This window comes from Erinaceus europaeus, chromosome 22, assembly GCF_950295315.1.
Source record: "Erinaceus europaeus chromosome 22, mEriEur2.1, whole genome shotgun sequence".
Classification (NCBI taxonomy): Eukaryota; Metazoa; Chordata; class Mammalia; order Eulipotyphla; family Erinaceidae; genus Erinaceus; species Erinaceus europaeus.
The window spans coordinates 2,887,220-2,904,719 of NC_080183.1; positions in this window are offsets into that span (position 1 = coordinate 2,887,220).

Genomic DNA, 17,500 nt, shown 5'->3' on the forward strand with positions numbered 1-17,500 from the left:
ATTAACAAGCCGGGGCTAACTGATTCTGCCAGCCTGATGGGTCCTCAAATCACCGTCTCCCCTCGGCAGTGGGTTAAGAAAAGGACTAATTTGATTCTCTGGCCGTTAAAAAGCAAACGGGTGTTAAAATCATTCTTTTTTTTTTAAATCGAATGGGGGTATCTTGGCATAGATGCCATTGCTTCTGGAAGTCTGTTCCATGCTCGCTCCTGTGTGTCGTGTCAGGCGTGATGGCTGGACTTGCTTTCCATGCAGGATGAGACAGGTTTATGCCAGTCACAGAATTTGCAAAAAAAAAAATAAATGAATCTTCAGACCTACTGGAAGCCTGACCGGGGCTAAGCACAGTCCACACTTCTGGCCTAGCAGCCACCGAGCACTCAGTTTCTTGTCTCCTTCCCTAGCAGTGGCCACACCTCTGGGGACAGAGGGCTCTAGGTTCTGCGAGACCTCAGAAAGCCCCTGACAGTCAGAATGTGCCTGGCGAGGCCACACCTGGTCAGAACAGAAATCCTGGCCAGGGCCGGGGGGGTGTCTCTTGATGGTTTCCAGTGATTCGGCTGAACCCCAGAAAAAGGCTAGGTGGGGGCTTTCCTGCCAGAGGAGGTGACTCAGCCTGAGTTTCGGAGTCTCAGGGCATCAGTGTTTTCAGGGCAAGAGATCAGGCCTCTCCTCGTCTGCCTCCACCCCGACACAAGGTCAGCTGGCCTTTCCCACACACACACACACACACACACTCCAGCCCTCAGACTGGAGCCACGTGCCCGCACCCCAGGACAGCCCTCACCCCTGGAGTGGAGAAAGGAGAAAGGTACTGAGTTCTAGCACCCTCTTCGGTTCACCTGTTCTCGGGGGCTGCATCTTCCCCTCTGGGTGCTTTGACCAGAAGTGTGGGGGCCCTCACAGAAGGAACTAAGCCACTGCTTCTCATAAGTAAATCGAATTCTAGAACAATTAGGATAAGATTCTCCACCCTGCCTGTGGCTTAGAACTCAGTAGACACCCAGTGAGTGTGTGGTGAGGACTGAGGGGAGGAGGGAGAGAGAGAGAAATCAGCCAAGGAAAGATCTCTGCACTGGCAGCCAGTGCTCCAGAAGCCGGGGTGGGGTGGGGTGGGTTGGGGGGAAACTCAGCTCTCCCTCATCCCGGGCCCCTCAAGAAGCTCTGGGCGGTGCTCCCCGAAGTCCTGTCTAAGAGGAAAGCAGAAGGCTCACCCACGGACGCCCCGCTTCCCACTCACGGCATCGAAATACAGACGGTGACTGTTTTCAAAATCACGTTTCACTCTCGAAAGAATCAGGTGGGAGGTTAAAATAATAACTCTTTTTAATCTTTTCTTTTCTGAGTGGAAAATGATCTCTCGATCTGTCAAACGCTGTGGCTGTTTCTCAGAAAGCCAATCAAGGGCTTCTCAAATGGGAGGAGGCTGCTCAGCCTGTCTGCTTTTTCCAGCTTCCTTTTACTTTTGCTTTTTTGGTCTGTTGGCCCACGTGCACAGCTCAGAGAAGGGGCCGGATCTGAGCTGAGAATTTTCTGTGCACACAGTGGAGGGGCCGGGGCAGGAGGCTCAAATGGGCTAGGGTTCAGTTGTCCTAGTTGAAAGGGACCCTCAGATTTGGTCTCTGATTCGACACACCTGTCCCTTTCGCTGCCCCCCCACACGCATACCTCCTGGTCCCGGGAAGTGATTGTAGCCTGTTGTAATTGCTCTGAACTTCCACGTCTGGGACAGTGTTGTGAGGTCGACCTTATTTCCTATTCACCAGCTCCTGCGATGTCCCGTGGAGAGTGGTGTGTGTTTCGCAGACTTGAGTCTGCAGTGAACTTCAGGAACTTGAGGTGGCTGGGCAGTGACACACCAGGTCCCGAACAAAGGTCACCATGTGCATGGATCCAGGTTCAAGCCCCAGCTCCCCACCTTCAGGGGGGGTAGGAGAGCTTCATGAGCAGTGGGGAAGCAGGTCTGCAGGGGTTTCTCTGTATCTCTCTCTATCTCCCCTTCCCCTCTCCATGTTTTTCTCTGTCCTATCAAGTAAAGGGGGGGTGGCCACCAGGAACAGTGGAATTCTCATGCAGACACCAAGACCCAGCAATAATGAAAGAGAAAGGGAGAGAGAGAGAGAGAGAGAGAGAGACATGGGGTTTCTGTGGTGGTCCTGACCACAGGACCAGCTAACTAGGTTGCTGCCTGGCTGTGAGCAGTATAAATGGTGATGGCATAAGGCTGTCTGTCCCCAGGCTCCGAGGCCAGTCTCAGGTGGGGAGGCACCAATGTAGCCAGATTCTCAGGCAGAGAGCAGGGTCACTCTGAGGCCTGAATGCAGGAAGCCATGTCTATGCCGCCGGCAGACCCAGCCAGACCGGTGTCCACAGGAGACTGGCCCGTGGGCACCACGGCACTGCCCTTAGACAGTGACCACCCTCCCACAGTCACTCACAGCCACCAGCTTCACAGGGGGACTACTGTCTCTTCCGTGTGTACAGAGAGGATGCCTTGTCTGGGTGGCCAGCAGACGGTGAGGCAAGTGGAGCAGATTCTCAGGCCACCAAACAAGGCCACTTGGGTGACAGCAGGACAAAGCCCTGTGTGTGCTGGAAGGGGCAGAGATGGCCACTGACTACTTTCTTTCTTTTTTGTTTTAATTGTCAACAGGGTTATCTCTGGGACTTGGTGCTGACACTATGAATCTGCTACTCCCAGTGGCCATTTCTTCCTTTCTATTTTTATTTGATAGGATGGAGAGAAATTGAAAGGGGAGAGAGACAGAGATAGCTGCAGCCCTTCTTCACCACTTGCAAAGCTTTCCCCCTGTGGGTAGGGAGTGGGGGCTTGAACCCAGGGCCCTGAGCATGGTGATATATGCTCATAACTGGTGTGCCACCGGGTGACTTTCTTTTTATTTACTTTTAAAAAATATTTATTTATTTATTCCCTTTTGTTGCCCTTATTGTTTTATTGTTGTAGCTATTGTTGTTATTGATGTCGTCATTGTTGGATAGAACAATGACGAACAGAGAGAAATGGAGAGAGGAGGGGAAGACAGAGAGGGGGAAAGAAAGACAGACACCTGCAGACCTGCTTCACCACCTGTGAAGCGACTCCCCTGCAGGTGGGGAGCCAGCCGGGGGCTCGAACAGGGATCCTTATGCCAATCCTTACTCTTTGTGCCACCTGTGCTGAACCCTGACTCCCTCGGGCAGTTTCCTTTTACTAAGCAGTTAATCCTTGCTATTCACTTTAAAAGTTAAAGACCCAGGGGCTGAGTGGTGGTGCACCTGGTTGAGCGCGTATGTCACAGTGCGCAAGGACCTAGGTTCAAGTCCCCGGTCCCCACCTGCAGGGGGAAAGCTTTGCAAGTAGTGAAGCAGGGCTGTAGGTGTCTCTCTGTCTCTCTCTCCTCTATCACCCCCTTCTATTTATGGCTGTCTGTATCCAATAAATAAATAAAGATTAAAACAAAAGTTAAAGACCCAATGAGGGATGGCTCACCCCTGCCCCCCACCCCGTGTCTTCCCTGAGACTCACACCCCAGTCCTCTCTCTGTCTTTCCAATCCCACGTTCCTCCTTGGGCAGCGCTGGCCCTCTGGCTTTCTCTGCTGCTTCTCCCTGTCTGTCTGTCCTGCCTCTTCACACGTGGACACTCACAGGCCTGGGTGGCCCTCCTAAGGTCACGGTGTCATAGACTCTGCAGGTGAGGCATGGCCGTGGGCACATCAGGTGCAGAGAGGAGGAGATGGGCGCTGAGGGCTCCACGGTTGGCCTCGGAGCCTGGGGACAACCTTGCATCACCACCCTGGGCACCGGGCAGCCTGGCTGCGTCCTGTTTACCAGTCTCCATGCCCCTGTGGTCAGGGCCAGCTTCTCTGCACCTGCCCGCCCTCCCAGGGGGGCCCTGGGTCCCAGCAGCAGCCCAAGACCCGGCTAATTATTATCACCAAGGTCTTGGTGACTCCTGCTAATTGCCCTGCAGGTCCTGCTGTGCACTGCCACCTCCCTTCAGCCCTGGCTCCCAGGGGCCCCCTCCTGCTCCCGGCAGCCCCGGACAGAGCCCCAAGGAGGAGTGGGAAGGCTGACGGCGTCTTTGCATCAGCTAAGGACAGACGCAGAGGGCACAGGCCCCTGGGAGGGGCCGGCAGAGGGTAGCCAGTGCAGGGAGGGACACCAGACTGCAGGAGGGGGAGACATGAACTTGGGTAAACCAAGCCCCACCCCATGGCCAGGAGTTTCTGAGCACTACCAGGTCACAGGGCACCAGGCTGAATCTGGGGAGAGCTTAACAGCCACCATCCTGTCCCCTGCAAGCCTGGGAGTCCAGCACTTCCTTGGGGCTCACAGTCCCGAGCCCCTGTTCTGAATCCCTGTGGGGTCACAGGTGTGTATGTGGGGGGGCTCGGCTGCTGGCATGTTTTAGGGAGATGCTCTGTCTCCTGAGTGTTGGCCGTGAACCCTGCTGACCACCCACCCACACAGAGGGGTTTGGGGCAGGAGGAGGGAGAGCTCTGGGCTGTCTGCAGGGCAGAGGCTGTGCAGGTGGCAGGGAGAGGAGACTCCCTGTGCAGAGGGGCTTGCTCAGAGCAGGTCTGAGACTGCAACGCCGCTTCAGGGGGGATGAGAGGGTGTGTGCATCGCCCTGTGCAGCCCCCCACAACCTCACTCACCCCCTAGTTCCTGACCCTCTTGTCACGGGTGGAGTGGGGAGACAGCATGATGACTGAAAAATGGCTCTCAGGGCCTGAGACTCTGAAGATACAGGTTCAGTCTTCACCTCTGCCACCAGCCAGAGCTGAGCAGGGCTCTGGTTAAAATAGTTAATAATAATAACATTATTATTATTATTATTATTATCCTTATTAGTATTGTTTCTTCTTATTGTTATTATTATTAACAAAAGACAGGGCCAGGGAGATAGCATAATAGTTATATAACGTGCACCCCTGAAGCTAGCTCTGGGGTAGTACCACCATCAGCCAGAGCTCAGCAGGGCTCTGGTAGAAAGAGGGAGGGTCTGGAGAGATTGCACAGTGGTGATGCAAAAAGTCTCTCCTGCCTGAGCTCCAAGGTCTCAGGTTCAATCCCCAGCACTACCATCAGGAGCTGAGCTGAGCTGGGCTCTGGGAAAAAAAAGCTAAACAAAAACAAAAACAAAACAAAACACATACAAACAGCATCTCGTGCCCCAGAAGCTCATGGTGGACAAGGGCAAATTGGAGGGAAAGAGCAGGGAGCCCTCAGGCTCACCCCGTGTCCCTCTCCCAGGGCTCTGGACCTCAGCCTGCAGGGACCCAGCCCAGGGGCTGCTGGGACAGAGGAACAGGGTTTGGGGTCCCGTCTTTCCCCTCCCCTCAGGGCTTCCCCCAGCACAGGAACCAGCAGGCACCCTTAGGTAACCACCATGCTGGTGAAGCCTGACCTGTTCTGTATGTCTGTTTGCTCCCGGCCTTGCTGTGTGGCTGTGTGGCTGTGTGGCTGCAGAGTTACAGGCCAAAGTCACGGCCCTGACAGGTGAGAGCAAAAAGCCCGTGTTGACCAAAGAGATTCTGAGGCTTGGAGAGGGGCGAGCTGGGGAGATGGAGGTTGGTCCCCACAGAGCTGTCAGGTGAGGCCATTCATCTCCACAGGGGACTTTCTCCTCAGGCAAAGGGTCCCTGACTGCTTAAAAACAGCTTCCAGATTATTTTTATTTGTACATTTCCTGTTTTTATTTTTCTTCATAGAAGCGGAGAGACAGAGAAGGAGAGAAAGACACAGAGAGAGACACCTGCAGCCCGGCTCCACCACTCACAGGGCATCCCACCTGCAGATGGGGACCATGGACTTGAACCCGGGACCTTGCACATAGGGATGCCTGAGCCCAATTGCAAGACTCAGAAGCTCACAGCCACGACACCCCCAGAGCCCTGCGACCAGAAGGCTCTCCCACCCACTGCCACCTCCTCACTGTTGTTAATCTCCTCGCACCAACCTCATCAACCCCACACTCAGGACAAGGACATGCACGCAAGATCCCAGAGAGAGGAGGCAGCCGACTGGGGCCCAGACCCCAACGCCCACGTCCAAACCTTGCCTCTCGCCACCTGCAGAGGGTCAGCCTGAGGGCCAGGGGGACACCAGATAGACAGACGGCCAAGGACACCAGCAGGAAGAAAGGCCTTCTCCTGACCAAAGTCTGTAATGACTTGTGAGCTAAGAACATATGTTTTGAATTATATTTTTTTATGTTACTTATTTATTTATTTATTTCTCCTCCGGGGCTATCACTGGGGCTCGGTGCCTGCAGTATGAATCCACTCTTCCTGGCAGCCATTCCCCCGCCCATTTTATTAGATAGGACAGAGAGAAATCGAGAGGGGAGGGGGAAAAGACACAAGCCTGCTTCACCACTTGGAAAGCGAACACCCTGCAGGTGGGGGGGGGGAGGCTTGAAGCCGGATTTTTGTGCAAGTTTTTGTGCTTAATACTTAGTATTTAACCATGTGGGCCACCACTACCCCCCCCTTTTAATAAACAATTTTCCTTCCTTCCTTCCTTCCTTCCTTCCTTCCTTCTTTCCTTCATTCCTTCCTATCTTTCCTCCTTGTTTCATTTTTATTGTTTTTATTAGTACCAGAGTTATTGTTGGGGCTCAGTGCTGGCAGTAGGGGTCCAAGGCTCCTGGTAACCCCTTCCTTCCTTCCTTCCTTCCTTCCTTCCTTCCTTCCTTCCTTCCTTTTATCATTCCTTCCTTTTCCAATCCCTTTCTTTCTTCCTTTCTTTCATTCTCTTTCTATTTTATCTGATGGGAAAGAGAGCAATTGAGAGGGGAGAGGAAGACAGAGAGGAAGGGAGACAGAGAAAGACCTGCAGATGTGCTCCACTACTCCTGAAGGTGGAGAGTGGGGGCTTGAACCCAGGTCCTTGCACATGGTGATGTGAGAATGGTCTGCAGCCTGGAGGAGACTGTCAAGAACTAGGCCTAGGTTTAACCTGCACCCAGATTACAGTTACTGGGGTGGGGGCAGTGTCTGGGGGCCACGGGAGCAGAGGCAGCTGGTGGCCCACCCAGAGCAGGACACTCTCTCTCCCCGGGTGAGTCTCTGGGGTGGGCGGGGGAGAAGGTCAACCTCTGAGGCCCCCTTCAGCTCTGGCGGGAGAGGTAGCTTTAAGCGGCCCCCTTCCCTGGCTCCCCAGGTGGGTCTGAGCTCCGTCAGGCCGCACCCCAGGCCCAACGGGCTGTTTCACTTAGCTTGTGAGGCCTGGCTGCCAGCACCCTGGGAACCTCCTGTCCACAGGTGAGGCTGCAAGGCCCCGGCGATGCCCAGGGGGCCAATCAGGCCGGGCCTGTGTGAGGTAAGAGGCAGAGTCATCCTGTGGGCTCTGGGCTCTGGCTGAAATCTCAGCAGATCAATGTCCCGGTGGCTTTTAATTACCCCTTCTAGACCTTATCATTGTTTCATGGCTTTTAATGCACCCAGCGGGCAGTTCTGGGCACAGGAAAAACAGCCACCCAGCAGGATCTGGGCCTGGGCCTGGAGGAGAGACCCCCTTGGACTGCCTGCCCAGGGGTTGGCGCTGGCCATCTTGGCTTCTAGAACCTTCCAGGATATCCAGAACCTTTTATTCTAAAGGTTGAGACTGAGGGTGTCTCACAGGACCCACTGTGTGCTGGGCAGGAACTCCAGGCCCCTAACTACCCTTTGTGACGTCTCCAGGGCCTGGCCTGCTTGGAGACCTGCAGATGCCACCTGCTGGCCTTCCACAACTGCTCCGGTTTATTTAATTTATTATTTTTTTCTCTTGCCCAGAGCATCAGTTTCAACCCAAGGCAATATTTGCCTTCAGGGGACATTTGGCAATGCCTGGGGACATCATCTCTTGTCACAGCTCCTGACAAGCAGCAGGGAGAGACAGCAGTACCCGGGGACAGAAGATGACCCCTGGGTGGGGTGCCCTGATAGCGGGAACACACGGGGCCCTTGGCCTGTGACCTGCCAGCTGCTTCCCAGGCCACCACCCACAGGTACCCAAAGACCTTCAACAGTGTAGGCTGCACAGGGGTGAAACTGTTGCCTTGGAGAAAACACACACAGCCTTAAACTCCCAGCCCCAGCCCATCCTTAAGGGGACTGTGGAGTCCTCACGTGACAGGAGACTTGATCTCCTCACCAGCAGGTGTCACTGAGGTTGAGAGAGTCTCCTTCCTCTTCAGTCTTCTCACAGATGTGTGTGTCCACGAGGTCTTCACCTGCTGTTAAATTCTCGGTTACACTGAGAATGTTCACTCTGGACTTAGGGACACTCACTTAATTTTATATTCACTTTGCTTTTGTGCCTCCAGGGTTATTGTTGGGGCTAGGTGGGTGCCTACACGATAAATCCACTGTCCACTATGCAGCTACTGTTTCCATTTTACTGGACAAAATAAAGGGAAATTAAAAGGGGAGGGGAGAAAGAGCAGGAGAGACCTGTAGACCTGCTTCAACACTTGTGTGAAGTGTCTTCCCTGCAGGTGGAGAGCAGGGGATGCTTGTGAGGGTCCTTGGCTTAGTACTGTGTGCATCTAATGGGACGCACCTCTGCCCGGGCCCCCACTTTCCATTTTTTCCACGTAGAGGATGACAGAGAGGGAGAGTGACCAGAGCACTGCTTCATCTCAGGTGAAGCTTGCCCTCTGTACAAAGCTCCCATGGAATGTCTGGGGACTCAAGCTGGACTCCTCATACTCATGCTTGCTGGTGTATGTCCTTAAGGCCTCCAGCTGCAAAGGCTATCTGTCGCCCTCTTAAAATGTGTATATTTACTTAGTGAATAAGGCGGTGTGGAGGAGCAGGGGACTGTTAAACCCCAGCACAATGCAGTGGTCCTGATCAAATCCGGGGCTTCTCAAGCACAGTTCCCCACCTCCGTCTACCCTTCCCCTCTCCTCCTATTATATTCCCTCCCTTCCCTCCTCCCCACATTTATTTATAAAAAGGCAACACTGACAAAACCGTAGGATAAAAGAGGTACAACTCCACACAATTCCCACCACCAGAACTCTATCCCATCCCCTCTCCCCAATAGCTTTCCTATTCTTTATCCCTCCAGGAGCATGGACCCAGGGTCATTGTGGGATGCAGAAGGTGGAGGGTCTGGCTTCTGTAATTGCTTCCCCGCTGAACATGGGCACTGACAGGTGGATCCATACTCCCAGTCTGCCTCTCTCTTTCCCTAGTGGGGCAGGGCTCTGGGGAAGCAGGGCTCCAGGACACATTGGTGGGGTTGTCTGTCCAGGGAAGTCTGGTCGGCATCATGCTAGCATCTGGAACCTGGTGGCTGAAAAGAGAGTTAACATACAAAACTAAACAAATTGTTGAGCAATCATGGACCTAAAGGCTGGAATAGTGCAGATGAAGAGTTGGCGGGGGGGTCTCCATTTTGTAGACAGCTAGCAGGCATATTTTAGTTACATTCCAAAGGGCCTGTGGCTATACTAGATTTTTTCCTCTCTGCTTTTCATTATGGACTTTATACTGACTCACTGCAGACTTTTATTATTAATTTTTTAACCAGAGCCCCTCCCGTTCTGGCTCTTGATGGAATTTGGGATTGAACCTGAGACCTTAGAACCTCAGGCAGGAGAGTCTTTTTGCAAATCGTTATACTATCTCCACAGCCCAGTACACATATATTTTGTTTATTATTAGTAATTTAATATTTATTTTAAAATGATGAGATAACGGGGATATTATTCTTCACCATTCCCACCACCAGAGTTCTGTCCCCATTTCCTCTGTTGGAAACTGTAGTGGTTCTCCCAAGGCGACACACATGGGTTGACTATTATTTCTGTAACTGTCTATATTTACCTATATTTGTCCATTTTTTCTATGATCCTACCTTCTCTTCCATATATATTCCCTTTTGTTGCCCTTGTTGTTGTTTTTATTGTCATTGTTGTTATTGATGTCATTGTTGTTGGATAGGACAGAGAGAAATGGAGAGAGGAGGGAAGACAGAGAGGGTGAGAGAAAGACAGACACCTGCAGATCTGCTTCACCGCCTGGGAAGCGACTCCCCTGCAGGTGGGGGGCCGGGGGCTTGAACCAGAATCCTTACACCCATCCTTACTCTTTGCACCACCTGCGCTTAACCCACTGTGCTACCGCACAACCCCCCTTCTCTTCCTTTCTAAGTTATACCTACACCTATAACTACTTTTGAATGCCCTTCCTTTCTTCTTCTCCTCTCTCTGGATCCTGATGGAATTGGAGTTCTGGACCCTCTGGTCACCTTCCCCTAATATTTCTCTCCCTCTGGGAGCACCCGAATTCTTCTGGGGGTTGTAGACTGATACACCAGCCAGCTCAGTCTCTCCTCCACTCTGTAGTCACCTGCTCTTGTCTGGCTGTGCTTAGTCAGGACTACAAACACCTGCCTTTAGGTTCCTCAGACACTGTCTTTATTTAATCTGCATTTCACATCTTAAGTAAAAACAAGTCCTTCCTTCCATGACAAGATTGCCACTCTCTTGTCCTCCATGCTCCATACAGAAAAGTCTGATGCCTGTCTGACTATGCTTCCTTTATAAGTTATTTTCTACTTTTCCCCTGGAAACTGGTAATTTTTACCTTTGTCCTTGAATTTTGATAATGTCACAGTGATGAATCTGAGCAGCAGCCTATTTGGGTCTAGGAATTTGGGTGTCCTCTCTGCTTCCTGAACATCTACATCATGACCAGTTCCTCAGATTGGGAAACTTTCTGATTACTATTTCTTAGACTATGATTTCTGCCTTTTCTCCTCCTGAGTCCCCTTGTAATTCTGCTATTTGTTTGTTTATTTTTGCCTCCATGGTTATCACTGTGATTTGCCACTAGCACTAGGGATCCAGCGCTCTGGTGGCCATTATTTCCTTTTCCTTTTTTCCTCTTTTTTTCTTTCTTTCTTCCTTTCTTTCTTTCTTCCTTTCTTTCTTTTTCTTTTGTTCTTTCTGATTTTTATTGGCTAGTACAGAAAGAAATTGAGAGAAAACATGAAGAAAGACAGAGTGGTGAAGAGAAAGAGAAACATCTGCAGATCTGCTTCACCACTCATGAAGTGTCCTCCCCACCCCTTCAGGTGAGGAATGAGGGCTAGAACCTGGGTCCTTGTGCTTGGTAATATATGCTCTTAATAGGGTGATCATGCCACCACCTGGCCCCCTGATATTGGCTTTTCCAATGAAGTTTTCAATCTCTAGAGTTTCCTCATTTTTCCTAAGCCTTTTTAGGACCCCTTCCCTTCCCTGTACCCCTCTGCTCAACATGCCTCAGAATCCCAGGATGCCAGTGATCATGGGGTCTGTAGAGCTATAACCCCCACCCCTAGCCCCAGATGGAGAAGGACATGCACTGGGCTCACCCATATGCAAGTTTAGGGGCATAAATAGATGCTAACTGGGAGAAGGACCACAGTGCCTTGATCCAGGCAGACCCTGGCAGTGTCTAACAGACAGAGAGTTTCCATGGAGCTGTGACCCTGCCCGGGGGGAAGCTCAGACACCCCCAACCAGAACAGACCAGAATCTGACATCACAGCCCTCGGAGGCTGCTTCATGGCAGGGAGTGAGCAGATGTGTGTGTGTGTGTCAGAGGAGGGAGCCAAGGGTGTCTTCCCCAGATCCCAGTCTGTTAGCATTCCAGATGAAATTGGTTATTTTAGTCTTTCAGATTTTTCAAAGATAGAGACAGAAAAGGCAAAGAGGGGAAGACAGAGGGGGGGGGAGAAGCATAGGGATATGTATATGGAGAGAGAGAGATAGAGAGAGGCAAGAAGAGAGAAAGATGGGGAGAAAGGCAGGGAAAGAGAGAGATAGGGAGAGAGAAGAATAGGAAGAGGGAGATAGGGAGATAGGGAGAGAAAGCAAAAGATAGGAAGAGAGAAGGATAAGGAGAGAGAGGAAGATAGAGAGATAAAGAGAGAAAAATAAAGATGGGGAGAGAGATAAAGAGGGAGAGAGAAAGGAAGATAAGCAGAGATCAAGAGAGATAAGGAGAGAGAAATGTAGGGAGTCAGAGAGAGAGAGAGAGAGAGACCACAGCACCAAAGCTTCCTTCAATGTGGTGGGGACCAGCCTCAAACCCGGGTCCCAACCATGGGAAAGCTGCACACCATCCAAGTGAGCTATTTTGTGAAGGCTGAACTAGCACTTCCAGTGGGAGGGCAGATCTTTGCCAGACGTGAGCACCCAAGGGCACCCTGGAGCCAGCACTCTTTCTAGAATCTTCCACTGTCTCCCTCGAGGCCGTCACCAGCTGTTTCCTGGGCTCCAGCAGGAACTGCTACCACACAGCTCCCTCCTGGGCTGTGGGCTTGGTGGCGGGGGTCTCTGTTTTCTCAAACCACACCTCCCCACACTGGGGACTCTGTGTAGTGATCTGGCCAACCACAAAGAAGGAGAATTTGGTTCAGAATGTGCAGGTTCATTTTTATGTTCTCCTACCCAGAAAATTTATTCAGTGTGATGCCGGATAGCTAGCGGGAGCCGTAAAACACCTTAATCCCTGGTTGAGGAAAGGTAATACCTTGACAGATGTCTGCCTCCTTCTCTCCTCCCGGCCATGTTTCAACAACAAGCCTTGATTTCTGCTTCTCGGCTGGAGCAGGGGAGAGGGGGAGGAAAAAAAATGAGGAGAGCAATAAGTCAGAAATCTCGGGAGCCAGGCGGCGATGCGATGGTAATGACAGATTTTTAATGTGGTGGGAGAGATTGACAGGGAAATGTCTACAGAGCAAACGCTTGCCAGATGGAATGCAAACGGTTTATTGGAGGGGAGAGGTGTGGCTGAACTGAAGAGAGAGTGAGCAGGAAGGTGGTCTTGCTGGTGGCTGGGAGGAAGAGGAAGAGGTGATGGAGGAGGAGGAGAAAGAACTGGAGGAGAAGGAGGAGGAGGTGGGAAGAGGAAGAAAAGGAGGAGGTGAAGCAGGATCAGGAGGAAGAGGAGGAGGACCTGGGTTCAAGCCTGTGGTCCCCACATGCAGGGGGAAAGCCTCACAAGTGGTGAAGCAGGGCTGCAGGTGTCTTTCTCTCTCTCCTTGTCTATCTCCCATGCCCTTCCCAGTTCCTCTGTCTCAATGTAATAAATAAATACAAATTAAGAAAGAAAGGAGAGAGAGAGAGAGAGAGAGAGAGAGAGAGAGAGAGGAGCCGGGTGGCAATGCCGCAGGTGGCACTAAGCACAAGGACCGGCATAAGGATCCTGGTTCGAGCCCCCAGCTCCCCACCTGAAGGGGAGTCGCTTCACAGGTGGTGAAGCAGGTCTACAGGTGTCTGTCCTTCTCTCCCCCCTTTCCCCCCTTTCTGTCTTCCCCTCCTGTCTCCATTTCTCTCTGTCCTATCCAACAATGACAACATCAGTAACAACAACAATAATAAAGAAACAACAAGGGCAACAAAAGGGAAAATAAATAAATATAAAAATTTTTAAAAGAAAGGAGAGAAAGAGAGGGAAAGAGAGACCACAGCACCCAAGTGTCCTTCAATGTGATGTGCCTGGAGTTTGAACCTGAGTCATGCTCTTGGCTAAGCAGTGAGACCCCCCAAGTGAACAATTTCAGCCTGTCCCCTGTTTTGTGTAAACGGCTTTCACAACCCCTAGACCAGGCGTTGCAGAGAGAGAGAGAGAGAGAGAGAGAGAGAGAGGAGGTAGCTCTGTTTGGGACCAGACAGACACCTGCACGTGCAGGCAGTTATTGACCTGCTTCCCAAGGAAGCAGCAGTATTGACTGTCCACTAGGAGCTCTTGCGATCTGTCATCCCTCTGTCCCTCTCTGCATGCTGTGGTCCACCCCTCGATCACTGTGTGTGTCTGCCCTCCTGCTCTGCCCATGGGCTCAAGCCTTTAGCCGTCTTTAAAAACAACAACAACAACAACAAAAATGTTGCCTTCAAACAATCTTGGATTTGGTTTGAAGCAGTTCCAAATGGTGTCAACAAAGTTCAGCTCAGAAACCTTCAGCAGGGGTTCTAACACTTAAAACAGGAAGGTCCCAGAGTGGCAGGAAACTGCAAAATAGGACCAGCAGAACCAGCTGGGCTGGGCGGTGTGTGCAGCTCCGCCGTGTGCCTGACCCAGGTTTGAGTCCCGCCTCCGCCACACAAAACGAAGCTTCAGTACTGTTCTCTCTCTCTCTCTTTCTCTCTCTCTCTCTCTCTTTCTCTCTCTCTTTCATGCTATCTCTCCATCATTTTGAAAACGTCAGCCTGAGGGATATGGATCCACCTGCCAACACTCATGTCCGGTGGAGAACCAATCCCAGAAGCCAGAACTCCCGCCTTCTGCTCCCCATAAAGAATTTTGGTCCAGACTCCCAGAGGCAGAGAGATGTCAGGGGAAGATGACCAGAGGGCTCCGAACTCCAACTCCATCAGGACCCAGAGAGAGAAGAGGAAAAAAGGAGAGGGCATTTGGAAGTAATAATAGGTATAGTTGTGACTTGGAAAGGAAGAGAAGATAGGATGATGGGAAAAACGGGCAAATATCTATAAATATAGATAGTTCTAGAAATAATAGTCAGCCCCTATCTGTGACCTTGGGAGAACCACTGCAGTTTCCAATGGAGGGAATGGGGACACAGAACTCTCGTGGTGGGAATGGTGTGGATTTAGACCCCTGTTATCTCATTATTTTGTAAGTCAATATAAAGTCACTAACAAAATAAATAAGGTAAAAGTCATCCTGGAGCAGTGAGGTCACAGAGAAGACCCCCAACACACACAGACACACACAAAGGAAACTGTGTGTAATAACGCTAACCTTGCATGTGTGGCATCTAAGTGAAATGTTCAAAGACAGGGTGCAATGCTACCTTGCCTCCTTTCAGAAAACACAGAGCAGGCTCTGCCCATGGTGCCCTCAGGGGTTACAGCGACTTTGAGAAGGCACGGCACAGGACTTGTGGACCCACGTAGGCCCCAGCCCGTGGCAAGGCACGGGACTTGTGGACCCACATAGGCCCCAGCCCGTGCTTTCTCAAAGTCGCTGTCACCCTGCGCTTAGCCTGTGATGGAAGAGCTCACCTTTTCCTGAGAAGAGGCCAGTCAGATGTGGGATTGACCACCCACCTCCTCCCAGTCAAGAACATGTTAGAAATAGAGAGAGATTAGATGCAGATCCAGAAGGATACAGAGGCAGCTTTAACACCCAAGCATCATTCATCCTCGGAAATAAACGAGGGGAAGTTGGTGCTCCCAGAAAAGGTCAGTCAAGTTGAAACCTGTTGTCTCAGCCCTGCGGAAAACGCAGATCCATAAGATTTCGTGGCAGACACTGGGTGCCAGGTGCCTTGGAATGGGGGGTGAGGGTGGGGAGAGGCTGAGGTGACAGAAACAACAGAGAGGTGGAAGGACAGAGTGACAGGAAACACAGTCACACACACACACACACACACACACACACACACACACACACACACACACACGCTTCCCAGACCTGCAGGCAGTGTTCTTCTCTGACACTCTTGACTTTATTTATCTGTTTGTTTTTTATTGCCACCAGGGTTATCGTCGGAGCTCAGTGCCAGCACTGTGAATTCACTGCTCTCGGAAGAGATCTTTTCTTTTTTTTTTTTCTTTCTGTTTTTATTTGACAGAACAGAGAGAAATTGAAGAGGAAGACAGACACCAGCAGACCTGCTTCGCCACTCATGAAGCACTCCCCGCTGCAGCTGGGGAGCAGGGGTTTGAGCTGGGGTCCTTGCTCTTAGTACTGTGTGTGTGCTTAACTAGGTGCGCCACTGCCTGGCCCTTTTGGTTTATTTTTTTTAATTCATCTTTTTTCAAAATAATTATTTATTCCCTTTTGTTGCCCTTGTTGTTTTATTATTGTAGTTATTGCTGTTGGATAGGACAGAGAGAAATGGAGAGAGGAGGGGAAGACAGAGAGGGGGAGAGAAAGACAGACACCTGCAGACCTGCTTCGCCGCCTGTGAAGCCGGGGGCTCGAACTGGGGTTTTTACGCTGGTCCTTGCGCTTTGCTCCACGTGTGCTTAACCTGCTGCGCTACCACCCGACTCCTGGAAGAGAGTTTAATCTCAGCTCTCTGCCCTTTGCAGCTTCACCATGGGCCTGTTCAAATTTTTTCTTGGAAGATGAAAACTCTACCAGGCTGGAGACCAGGCGGGGTGAGGGCATTCTTCTGACCCGAAACTCAGCCAGGTGGAAGCTTTAGGGGACAGGTTGGCTGGCAAGATAGCTCACCTGGATAGTGGACCTGCTTGGTGTGTGTGTGGCCTGGGGTTGAGTCAGGTCCTTACTGCCCTAGAGGAGGCTTCGGAGCTGAGAGGTGTACTGCTTTGCTCCTGTTGTTTGAATTATTTATTCGCTACAGACAGAAAGAGATTGAGAGGGGAAGGGAAGATAGAGAAAAAGAGAAACAACTGAAGCCCTCCATCACCATTTGTGAAGTGTCTCCTGCCCTAGATAGGGGCTAGGGGCTTGAACCTGGGTCCCTGCACATGGTGATGTGGGGACATTTGCTAACTAACTGCTGTCCAGGTAGCTCAAGACACAGGACATTTTCTAGAATGACATCCGGATCAATATAAGCTTTTATTATTATTATCTTTTTTTATTTATTGGATAGAGACACCCAGAAACAGAGAGGGAAGGGGGTGATAGAGAGGAAGAGAGACACCTGCAGCCCTGCTTCACCACATGCAAAGCTTACCCCCTGCAGGTGAGGATCAAGATCTAGAACCCCGGTCCTTGCACACTGTAACATGTACGCTCAACCAGGTGTGCCCCTCACGGCCCCCTGGTCAATATCAGCTTGTTGAAGTTGGATTCTGACATGAAATCTCTGTCCTAAACACAGCTCTTCCTTTCTGACTGCTCTCACCCCACTTGTGTTTAATTACAGGATGAAAGGGTCTCCCGTGTTTACTTAACTTTGTTCTGGTGTGTCTTGGTTTAAAACTAGAGTCTGGTGTGAAATAGCTAATGTCTCTGTTCGCCGTCATCCTGAGACAGTGAGTGGGCCACGCTGGATGGAGGAGAAACTAATAAGAGGAGAAGTCAGGTTGTTCACACAACAAGGTGAAAAAGTATTTGAGCCTGCCTTTCCCACCCTGCAGATTTTCTTGAATTTGGGGGTCTCCTTTCCCACCCAGAGAACTGAGATGGGACTGAAGTTCACTTCCAAGGTCCTTTCCTTCCTGCTGAGACACTGCCTGTTCTCCTTTCTCTAGTATGAAAGAGAAAAGATACGGACATGACTCAACACTCACGCTGATCCTAGGCATCCGATCATTTACCGATCCACGGAGTGTTTTATTTGTCTGCTACTTTTTTTCTTGAAATGTTTCTTATGTTGTATTTATTTCATTGGGTAGGAGGGAAAGAGACAGAGAAGGGAGAAGGAGAGAGAGGGAGAGACACCTGCAGCCCTGCTTCACCGCCCACGAAGCTCCCTCCCTGCAGGTGGGGAGTGGGGACTTGAACCTGGGACCTCGAGCTTGGTAACATGTATGCTTTCCTGGATGTGCTACTGTCCTGTCCCCC